A 12325-nucleotide genomic window follows, 5' to 3' on the forward strand; every position below is an offset into this window, starting at 1 on the left:
CAATTAACATATTTCTGTGATTTTTACCTTATTTTACCCCCCTACTTTTAACTATAAATACCCTAAGTCTTTTACACAAACACACAACAGTCCTCTAACTTACACACCACTGAATACTTTCAAATCTGCATTCTCTCTTGCTATCTTACTATTCTTTGCTCCTGTTTATTATTAGCCTGCTGAAAGCCAAGGCTAATATAGTGCTACTCCTTTATCTTTGCATCCTGCTTTTGCTCTTTTACTGGTATGTCCTGATTAATTTTTCAAGTCTCACACCAATGTGTTTATTTTTGTTTCAGTTCATTATCTTTGTAATTTTCTTCTACTTATGCTTCTCTTGCTCAATGTGTGATTGACTCTTTGCTTTAACACTTCGCCATCTCTTCTGATTTACATGTTAAGTCTGACTTTGTTTACTCCTAATTTTATTTGTTATGCCTATGTCCTGTTGTCACACATTAGCATGCCTAACTTTGCTGCTTCCAGTCCCCTGAATCCTCTGATTCTGTGTAGTCCTGTTTATTAAACCTGCATCCCTTTTAGCATTGTGTGATCTATTTGCTTCCTTTCCCATGATCATTGTATGCAATCTTATGCTACTGTTTATGTTGTTTCTTTATAAACAAACCCCTTGTTTTCTTAAAACTCTTCTTTTAAATACTTCTTCCTGCACGTCACACTATTCTTAGAAAATAGGTTCTGCCCCCTTCGTGTGAGCATTGCTTTGAGTACCCCTGAGTGCTCACTAAACTTTGACACACAAGGCAGGTATTCCACACTGCACCTGTCCTGCATTCTTCGAAAATGTCTAGGTGTAGGAATTGGCCTGGGACCTAATGGAGTCCTAGGGAGCATTGTCGCACCTAGACCATGGCAAAGGCTGTAAACTCGAAGGGGTTTAAGATTGGAAGATTGGGCCTGATTGAAGGCTCCCTATAGCATAGCTTCTTATTTTTCTGTTCTTTAGTATTGTAATTCAGATGCTACTGGTTTGTAATAATTTGTAAACAAACAATTGGGGTTGAATAGTGAATATGGGGGAGTGCTATGCATGCTTAGTATAAATCATGGGTAGGAAACATGCTTATAGGATTTTTATTTATTTATTTGCGCAATAGACAACTTGTATAGATCATGTATCTCATTCATTAGAGATCTTGCTTTAGGCTCTTTATTTTCAGACTGTCATTACGCTCGTCATGTAACCAGGATCAGTTAATAACCAGAAATAATTAACAACAAGCCAAATAACTTGTCATTACTGCATTGGCATATTAGAAATCATGTTCTTAGGAACTCTTATGTGCATTAGATATCTTGCCCATAGGACTTCTTACTTGTTCGAGTTGCAGTGGTTAATTCATGTTAGTCCAATAACCGTGTTAAAATATGGCTAAGTAGTTTGAAAGGTTTTTCTGCAAATACTGTATCATGCGTATCTTTATAAATCAGAATCAAATAGGTGTGTCCATTCCTTTATAAATAATCAGGCAATGTGTAACGATGCCTAGGCAAACCTTAGGCCCATTAAGAACTAATCAATTGTGTTTCTATTAGCCTAAAACCAACCAACTTCTTTAAGTTTCAACTCTGCCATTCATATTCTTGTTTGATTTTCTGAAGTTCACTCAACTTTTTCTTAAACAAAACTCTGCTGAAAACGATTTTGAAATGATGCACCTACTTACTTTTATTGAGCTTCTGATTTTATTTACTAGGTTAGTCATCTCTGCCCAGAATCATGCTATTATTTCTACTACTTCGTTTTCAAAACCAAGTTTTAACTGCTTCTATCTTTTGAGACCTTAATTGTGTTTAAGTCATGCTATTTATGTGTTTTGTTTGAGGAGGTATATATGAGCCTTTATATGTCTACATGCTTCCCCCAACATGCAGTATATGTTTTGTATGTCGCCTTAGGTTTTTATCCTTTGAAACCAATCAGCCTAATATCCTACCCTTTAGGATTAGTGGTCCTAAGTGCCTCCGGGACTGATAAGATGGGGCGGTTAATAGCATGCAATAGGTAAAACGAGACCATTCCACATTTAATACCTTAACGGGGTGGGAACGGGTAAATATGGATATGATGACCACACGATAACACCACGTGTATAAACGGTTACCGGGTGTTGTGTGGAGTGATCCATATTATGTATAAACCTAGGACCCCTTCCCTTATTTACACGTTTTATTTTCAGAATTCCAACTACATTTTTTGCCAAACTTCAGTTTTTTTTTAAAACTGCTTTTAACTTGCTACAACTATATGAAATTTCTTCCTTTATTCAAGATTTCAAAACTGCTTCCTCTATCAAATTCAGTTTCTTTAACTTCCTTAATCTCTTTCAACTATTATGTGAAAACCCCCTTTGTATTTGTTTTCCTACTTGTTGTTTGTACTTAAAGTCACAATCTAACATGACCGGGAACCACATTAGTGGATCTTGAGGGGTGCCTAACACCTTCCCCTCGAGATAATTTCTAGCCCGTACCCGAACTCTGATTTTCCAACTCAAAAACCCTTAGTGTCCTAATGCACTTAATCATTAGGTGGCGACTCTTCAAATCCAAAAACCCAAATCCCAAGCAGGAATAGAGTTGTCTTCCCAAATGTCGTAAACCCGATTTCGCGAGAAAAAGGGGGTGTCGACAGCATGGCGACTCTGTTGGGGATTTCTTTAGGCTTTTACCACTTCATGTTATGTGTGACTTTATTGCTTCTTTATTGCTTTATTTAATGTCCTTATTCGAAACTGACTTGGCTTTTTGTTTCTTTATCTTTAACGCTTTCATTTACTACTTTCCTTCAATACCGTTGTAGTTTTTTAAGCAATTATTGTAATCATTATTTTATGAACGTGAAAATACGTGACAATTTGTTGCACTCTTGTAATTGCATCTTCAACATCATATGGCAAACAAATACCATAGCAACGCTTATAATGAGTGGTTGCGCCCTTCCAATATGTCACCCCCTAAATTTGGCAAAGGCATATTTTGCGGTAAACCAGTCGATCAGCGGTGCAGTCGACGGTTCCGTGCCTTTCCCTCTTGAGTTGTCTGCTCAAGGGTACCGGTCTAACACCCCATAGAAACCTTACTCAGTTTTAACTGTGCATCATGGTCAAAACTAGCCGAGTCAGTTATGTTGTCCACATAATGACTCTTTAAGATAGCCTTGTCCGAAGTCCACTGGGTTTCCTTGAAACCCAAACGGATAACACCATATTCTGTGCATTTATTTGGAGAACTAAATGCCATTATGCTAATTATTGGTTTAAATAGTCGAGTCCGGTGGGGTAGGGGTATAACACTTTGTTTTGCAGAAAATGAGGCACGAAGTCCCCAGATTCGGCATGGTAACCCACATTCACCCAAGGTTGCAAAGCTGGTGGGAAGAACTTCACTCCAGTGACCAGACTCTCGTCCGCAAATATTTGGGGAATTTACCTTCTCTTTTGGAGATCCAGCCTGACAACAAAATCATAAAGGCTGCAACCTTATTCTGGGACAGTGACAGATCAGTGTTTCGCTTCGGGGATCTTGAAATGACACCTTTGCTCGAAGAAATAGGAGGGTTAGCAAGTATTCCTTGGGAGACTCCGGGTTTACTTATGCCAGAAAATCGCAAGGGTAGGGGTTTCTTCAAGATTATGGGACTAAAGAAAAACCCAGACTTGACTTGTTTGAAGGACTCTTACATTCCTTTTGACTATCTGTACGAGAGGTACGGCCATAGCAAGTCCTACTGTACCTAACCAGATGAATTAGCTCTCACATCATTAGGGCATATCCACAGGAGGGTCTTCGTCTTTATGTTCTGCTTTTTGGGAATGATAGTGTTTCCTATGAAGAAGGCTAGGGTCCATACCAGACTAGCCATGGTCACCAAGACACTAATGGAAGGAATTGGAGGACAACCTTTCAGCATAGTACCTATGATTGTTGCTGAAATATACCGAGCCCTGGAAAACTGTCAACGAGGGGCCAGTCACTTTGAGGGTTACACCCCATACTATCCGGGTTGGTTAGAAGAAGATCATGGTGGGTTGGGACAGCCCGGGTCTATTCGAGGTCATAGGGTCATCGACGAGAGGGCTGAAATACAAGTTAAGTACAACCAATTGCGCAAGAGGATCAGAGAATGCGAAAGTGAACATCAGGAAATTCAAGAAGCAAATTAGAAGATGATCGAAGAATGGAAAGATATGGCTGTCAGCGCCAACAAGCGACTAGGGTATTTGGAGCGAGGTTTGGTAGAGTTGGAAAGAAAATTCATCCAGAGGATCGAAAACTGCCAGAACGCTGAGGGAAATGAAGGAGGACATTTGGCTAGAGCTTATTTGCTGCTGGGACTGCACGAGCTGGTGAAGCTGTTCGATGGAGCTAAAGATGCCGAGTCTGGGGAAAGTCCTTCTGGGATCAAGTAGTTAGGGGTCATTTTCTTTTCGCTTTAAAATGTAATAAGGCCAATGGCCATTAGTGACATTTTACTTTCCGCAATTTTAGTGTCGTTTTGGGATTCGTCTTATTTTATCAATAAAATGAGGCATTTAGCATTATAAGTTCTCCAGATCAACTTGTCGCTAGGCCTACCTCGGGCACAACGAGGCACCCAATTTAGGACACGATTTATATTCTTACACTATGTGTTTAAATATTGCAACATTTTTTCTCATAACCGTCACTAACTTATTACCATTTTTGTTTTTACTTTTGTTTTATTCCCCTCCCCCAATAAAGGTTAGTTCGTGCACTCTGGCATCATCATCCTACTCCACAAGATCTAAGGGCCCTCCACCTCCTCCGATTCCTATCAGAAACAAGAACAAAGCAAAAATGGAAGACTTGAGAGCAACATCAGGAAGGAGAACTCAGTTGAAAGGGTAGAGGTTCCTCGGGGTATTCAGGTTGCCAAAGAAAGTGCCGCCCAGCTCGAACGGAAGTTACTGAAATTTCAGGAAGAATTGGACCAAGTTCGGAACTTGGCAGACTTGTCATTTTATCTCAATACCCCAGATGTCAACTTTCCCAATGCTCAAAACCCTACACCTCCACAGAACATCCCGAAACCACATAAATAATCCGCTCCCCATCAGAACTGCAACACATGTCACACTTCAAACAACACTCCGCTCCTCATTCCCGAACCACTAAACACAAATGATCATCCCCACCATACCCCCATCTATGTGGTAACCATGCCACAATATACTCAACCTATTTCAAGCACACCGGAGTCTGACGACAAAGACTCTCTCATCAAGAACCTGGCCGCAGAACTTAAGAAAATGACTAGCCGAGTCCAGGGTGTTGAAGGAAACAAAGGTATTGAGGGGCTGAATTATGAGGACCTTTGCATTCAGCCAGACGTCGAACTTCCCGAGGGGTACAAACCTCCCAAGTTCGAGATGTTTGATGGCACACGAGATCCCAGGGTCCATTTGAGGACATACTGCGATAAGCTGGTCGGAGTCGGAAGAGATGAAAAGATTCGCATGAAGCTCTTTATGAGAAGTTTGAAAGGTGATGCTCTATCTTGGTACATTAGCCAAGACCCCAAGAAAAGGACAAGCTGGGTAGGAATGGCGTCCGATATCATGGACAGGTTCAGATTCAACACGGAGAATGCGCCAGATGTATTCTACATCCAGAATTTGAAGAAGAAACCCACGGAGACATTCCGCGAGTATGCTACTCGTTGGAGATCAGAGGCTGCTAAGGTCAGGCCGGCCTTGGAAGAAGAACAGATGAACAGGTTTTTCGTCCGAGCTCAGGATCCAGAGTATTATGAGAGGTTGATGTTGATCGAAGGCCAGAAATTCTCCGACATCATCAAGCTAGGAGAAAGGATTGAGGAAGGCATTAAAAGTGGTATGGTCACTAATTTTGAGGCATTGCAGGCTACCAACAAGGCTCTACAGTCTGGTGGCACGTCCAAGAAAAAGGATGTGAGTGCCGTAATGGTTGCACAGAGAATGAAATCCCCAGTAAAATACCAAGCTTACCCAATACCTCCTCTCACATATCAACCCATCCCTAATTACCAAGCACCCCCGCCCTCTTACCAAGTTCCACCACCGACTTACCAATCATCTCCATCCCCCACATATCAACCTACCTCACCAAGATATTCCCAACCCGCACCCGTCTACCAAGCCTATAATGCTCAGCCCTCTCACTATCAATCACCTCCCGCCTGCCAAAACTTCCCTAGACCTCGACCAAACTTCGACCGCAGACCTCCCAAACAATACACCGCCATTGCCGAACCAATCGACCAGCTGTATGAAAGGCTTAAAGCTGCTGGTTACGTCACCCCAATCCCTGCCATAACTCCAGAAAATCCTTCCCAATGGGTCAACCCGAACAAAACCTGTGCATACCATTCCGGCATGAAGGGGCATACCATTGATGAATGCCGATCTCTGAAGGATAAAATCCAAGCCTTAATTGACAACAGGTTCATCGTGGCAAAAGAGCCCGCTCCCAATGTTCGCAATAATCCCCTGCCTGATCATAAGGGTGGAGGTGTGCACATGATCGAGGTAGAAGATGATTGGGACCCCAAAGGGTCGATTGGATTAATTGCCGAAGGTGACGAGCCCAAGAAATCAACGGTCACACTTAATCCGATTGTAGTCCAGATTCAGCCTTCTGAAGACGCTGAAGTAAACATGTCCATACCACTTGAGTTCGAGGCACCTCCTTCTGCAAAGACGCAAGGACCAATCGAGGTCGAGTTTGGGTCCCCAAAGGCGCCTGAGTCCTTTGAAGTTGCTGTATTACCTTCCAAGGCAAGGGTGCCTATTCCAGTAGCTATGACAGCCATAGCACCGTTCCACACAAAAGCTATACCGTGGGATTACACCGCCGAGGCGAGAAGAAAAGGGAAGGTCAAGTTCGGGGAAGCTGTTGCGGCACAGGGTATGACGAGAACCGGTAGGGTTTATACTCCGGAGCATTTAGTTGAATCAAGTAAGCAGGCTTCTGGATGGCCTATTGAAACTGGGCCCGATGATCTCTGGAGGAAGATACAAGCAAAAGAGTACTTAGTCGTTGATCAACTGAATAAAACACCGGCACAGATCTCCATCCTAGCTCTGCTGCAAAGCTCCGATGCGCATAAGAATGCCTTGTTGAAGATACTGAGTGAGGCATATGTACCCAGCAACATAACTGGAGGAGAAATGGCGAACATGGTAGGGCAGATATTGGAGAGTCATAAAATCACTTTCCACGAGGATGAGTTGCCCCCAGAAGGGTTAAGCCACAACAAAGCGTTGCACATCACTGTGCAATGTGAAGACTATTTCATCACCAGGACTTTGATTGACGGAGGGTCCAGCCTAAATATTTGCCCATTGGTGACTCTCAGAACATTGGGGAAGAGCCTGCATGAGATCAAAGATGGGGCCATCAGCGTCAAAGCCTTCGATGGTTCCCAAAGGTCCACTATTGGGGAAATCAGTTTGTGTCTACAAATGGGACCGACTTGGTTCGACGTTGACTTTCAAGTGATAGACATCCCAGCATCTTACAACTTACTTCTGGGACGACCTTGGATCCACGCCGCTGGAGCTGTAGCATCAACCCTGCACCAGGCAGTGAAGTTCGAGTGGAATCACCAAGAGGTGATTATTCATGGCGACGGTAGTAATCCCATATACAGTCGTCAGACCATCCCAGCAATCGGAGGAAGAAGGAAGATAGGCGGAGAAACCTACCATCACATTGAGCGAGTCAACGCCGTGGACAAGGACAAGTGGTGGGATAACAAGATCGAAAGTATACTGAATTGGTGTGGATACGAGCCTGGCAAGGGACTTGGCAAAAACCTCCAGGGAATCGCCAAACCCATCAAGCTGAAAAAACATGGTACCACTTTTGGTTTGGGATACGAGTACACCTGGGAAGAATTCAAAGACAGGTCGCCACCATGGCGCAGTCCCTACTACCCACTGGAGCATCCAATACCTCGCCTGGAGCAGACTTTCCAGCCAGCAGATGTCATATACGGGTCAGAAGAAGAGGAAGCATTAGCAGCAATGAGGAACTTGTTCCTGGAGGACGACAATATGGACTATCATGTCATTTTTGAGGAGGAAGGGGAGGAAGGCCCTTCCATACAAGCTGTGAGCCGAGGGGCGCGCCTCAATAATTGGTCCATCAGAACCACCAAGGCCCGGAAAGCTTCGGGGTAGCAAGGCTGAACAAAGCACTATGCATTATCTTTTACTTTATCGCTAGTTGATTTCCTTTCCGTACTTTCTTTAAATTTCAAAAAGAGCTGCGATATTCGAAACAATCATGGAATTTATCAAAGTATTTTAGTTTCTTATAAATCTTGCTCTTATTATTTTCTCTATCATTTACTTTATTTACACAGCATTACTATTACTTATCTTGATGAACTGACGAATGTGACATGCGACGAGATAAAGCAGCAAACGGATATAGACTTAGAAGAGGATGATATACCAGAAGAGGTTGTTAAAGAGGTTGAGAACTTTGAGAATAGGCCTAAATCTAACTTGGACGAAACTGAGGTTGTCAACTTGGGGGATACATAGAATGTCAAGGAAACGCGCATCAGTGTTCACCTGTCACCATCAGAAAGGGAAGAGTACACGGAATTCTTAAAAGAATATGAGGACATATTTTCCTGGTCGTATGATGATATGAACGGTCTCAGTACATCTATTGTAGCTCACAAACTGCCAACAGATCCGACATGTCCGCTGGTAAAGCAGAAGCTCAGAAAGTTCAAGCCAGACATGAGTTTGAAAATCAAGAAAGAAGTCACCAAACAAGTCAAAGCCAAGGTTCTCAGGGTAGTGGAGTATCCAACATGGTTAGCCAACATTGTTCCAGTGCCGAAGAAGGATGGGAAGGTCAGAGTCTGTGTCGACTACCGAGATCTCAACCGGGCCAGTCCGAAAGATGACTTCCCCTTGCCAAACATACACATTCTGATTGACAACTGTGCCAAGCATGAGCTGCAGTCATTTGTTGATTGTTTTGCTGGGTATCATCAGATATGGATGGACGAGGAAGACGCAGAGAAAACGGCTTTCATTACACCATGGGGGATGTATTGTTACAAGATGATGCCGTTTGGATTAAAGAACGGTGGGGCCACCTACATGAGGGCCATGACTACTATTTTCCATGACATGATACACAAAGAGATTGAGGTGTATATAGATGATGTCATCATCAAATCCAAGAAAGCCACTGACCACATGGAAGATCTGAGGAAGTTCTTCAATAGATTGAGAAGGTACAACTTGAAACTGAATCCCACCAAATGTGCATTCGGGGTTCCTGCCGGAAAACTGCTTGGGTTCATCGTAAGTCGACGAGGAATAGAACTAGATCCATCAAAGGTTAAAGCCATTCAAGAATTGCCACCGCTAAAAAACAAGAAGGACGTGATGAGTTTCCTGGGGAGACTCAACTATATAAGTCGGTTCATAGCTCAGTCCACTGTAATTTGTGAGCCAATCTTTAAGATGTTGAAGAAGGACGCCGCCACTAAATGGACTGATGATTGTCAGAAGGCCTTCGACAGAATCGAGGAATACCTATCAACACCGCCAGTTCTAGTTCCGCCCGAACCAGGTAGACCTCTATTGCTCTACCTTGCAGTATTGGATGGGGCATTTGGTTGTGTTTTGGGACAACATGACGAAACGGGGAGAAAGGAGCAGGCCATCTACTATCTCAGCAAGAAGTTCACCCCGTACGAGGCCTGGTATTCCCTATTGGAACGCACCTGTTGTGCTCTGACTTGGGTAGCTCAGAAGTTGAGGCATTATTTCTGTGCCTATACCACTTATCTCATATCCAGGATACATCCGCTGAAGTACATCTTTCAGAAGCCCATGCCCATGGGCAAGCTAGCCAAATGGCAAATCCTGATGAGTGAATTTGATATTGTCTACGTGACCCAGAAAGCAATCAAAGGACAGGCACTGGCAGATCATCTTACCAAAAATCCCGTGGACGGAGAATACGAGCCTTTAAAGACGTATTTTCCTGACGAAGAGCTCTCTTTCATAGGAGAAGACATCGCAGAATCCTATGAGGGCTGGAGAATGTTTTTCAACGGAGCAGCAAACTTCAAAGGAGTTGTCATAGGAGCAGTTCTAGTATCGGAAGCAGGTCAGCATTATCTAGTAGCTGCCAAACTCAAATTCCCGTGCACCAACAACATGGTCGAGTACGAAGCCTGCATCTTAGGGCTCAAGATGGCTATTGACATGAACGTCCAAGAGTTGCTAGTGATTGGAGATTTGGATTTGCTTATACATCAGGTCCGAGAAGAATGGGCAATCAAGAACTCCAAGATACTCTCGTATTTGCATCATGTACAGGAGTTGAGGAAGAGGTTTACAAAGACAGAATTCCGACATGTTCCCAGAATCCAGAATGAATTCGCCGATGCATTGGTTACCCTGTCATCCATGATACAACATCCAGACAAAAACATCATTGATCCCATTCCAGTAAAACTCCATGATCAGCCAGCCTATTGTGCTCATGTCGAGGAAGAAGCAGACGGAAAGCCCTGGTTTCACGACATCAAGGAATTCTTGGCCGAAGGAAAATATCTAGAGCTTGCAAATGCTACTCAGAAGCGCACACTGCGAAGGTTATCTAACACCTTCTTTCACAGCGGAGGAATCCTGTATAGGAGGACTCCCGATTTGGGATTGCTAAGGTGTGTCAAAGCAAAGGAAGCGTCCAGGTTATTAGAAGAAGTTCATGCTGGGACCTGCGGTCCGCATATGAATAGCTTCGTCTTAGCCAAGAAAATACTCCGAGCTGGTTATTTTTTGATGACTATGGAGACCGACTGCATCCAGTATGTCCGGAAATGCCATCGGTGTCAGATACATGCAGATATGATAAAGGTGTCTCCCAATGAGCTTAATGCAACGAGCTCGCCATGGCCGTTCGCCGCTTGGGGAATGGATGTCATCGGACCTATCGAGCCTGCCGCATCAAACGGGCACAGGTTCATTCTAGTAGCAATTGATTATTTCACCAAATGGGTTAAAGTAGCGTCATATAAGGCAGTGACCAAGAAGGTTGTGGCAGACTTTGTCCGCGACCGTATCATTTGCCGGTTCGGCATCCCAGAGTCAATCATTACTGATAATGGTTCCAATCTCAACAGTGATCTGATGAAAGCAATGTGTGAAACATTCAAGATTAAACACAAGAACTCTACAGCCTACAGACCTCAGATGAATGGAGCTGTAGAAGCAGCCAATAAGAACATCAAGAAGATACTAAGGAAAATGATAGAAAAACACAAGCAGTGGCACGAAAAGATATCATTTGCTTTATTGGGGTACCGCACCACGGTTCGCACATCAACCGGGGCGACTCCCTATATGTTGGTTTATGGTACCGAGGCAGTCATTCCGGCCGAGGTAGAGATCCCCTCCCTGAGAATTATACAGGAAGCAGAACTTGAAGATGTAGAATGGGTATAGAGTCGCTACGACCAGTTAGCCCTTATAGATGGAAAAAGACTGAATGCAGTTTGCCATGGTCAATTGTATCAGAACCGGATGTCCAGAGCCTTCAACAAAAGAGTTAGACCGAGATAATTCACACCGGGGCAGCTGGTGCTGAAAAAGATTTTCCCGCATCAGGATGAGGCCAAAGGAAAGTTCTCTCCTAACTGGCAAGGCCCGTACATGGTTCACCGGGTCCTAACAGGAGGAGCCCTCATACTCGCAGAAATGGATGGAGAAGTCTAGCCAAAGCCAATTAATTCAGATGCAGTCAAGCGTTATTATGTGTAATCATTATGATCCCTTTATGATGTAATTTGAACTACGCCTGACCTGATTCCCGTTTAAGAGGGGATACGTAGGCAGCCCTATGGGTTCGGTCACAATTCAATAAAATTTCATTTTCCCCCAATATTGGAAACTGGGGCAGAATTTTGAGGAGGACCCTCAAAATTCCGAAGTCAACTTTCAGCCATTCATCACACGCAGTCGTCAGAAACCCCAGCCCAGTAAACTAGGGCAGAATTTTGAGGAGGACCCTCAAAATTCCGGAGAAAAAGAGGTTGCAATGTCTTGAACCGCGTCGCAGTCGTCGGTTCGTCTAAAATAAAATCGTTTTAAATTATGTATTTACATCTTTTTTTTTAAAAAAAAAAAATTATATTACCATGTCATGCATGGCTACTGTCAAATTGCTTTGTTTAGCGACGCTACCCCAATGAAAACAAGAGCCGAGTAGGACGAGCGGAGTCCACGGGAAGACGAACTAACCTTCCCCCTTGACAAAACTC

This window comes from Nicotiana attenuata, unplaced genomic scaffold (assembly GCF_001879085.1).
Source record: "Nicotiana attenuata strain UT unplaced genomic scaffold, NIATTr2, whole genome shotgun sequence".
In the NCBI taxonomy this organism is placed as follows: Eukaryota; Viridiplantae; Streptophyta; class Magnoliopsida; order Solanales; family Solanaceae; genus Nicotiana; species Nicotiana attenuata.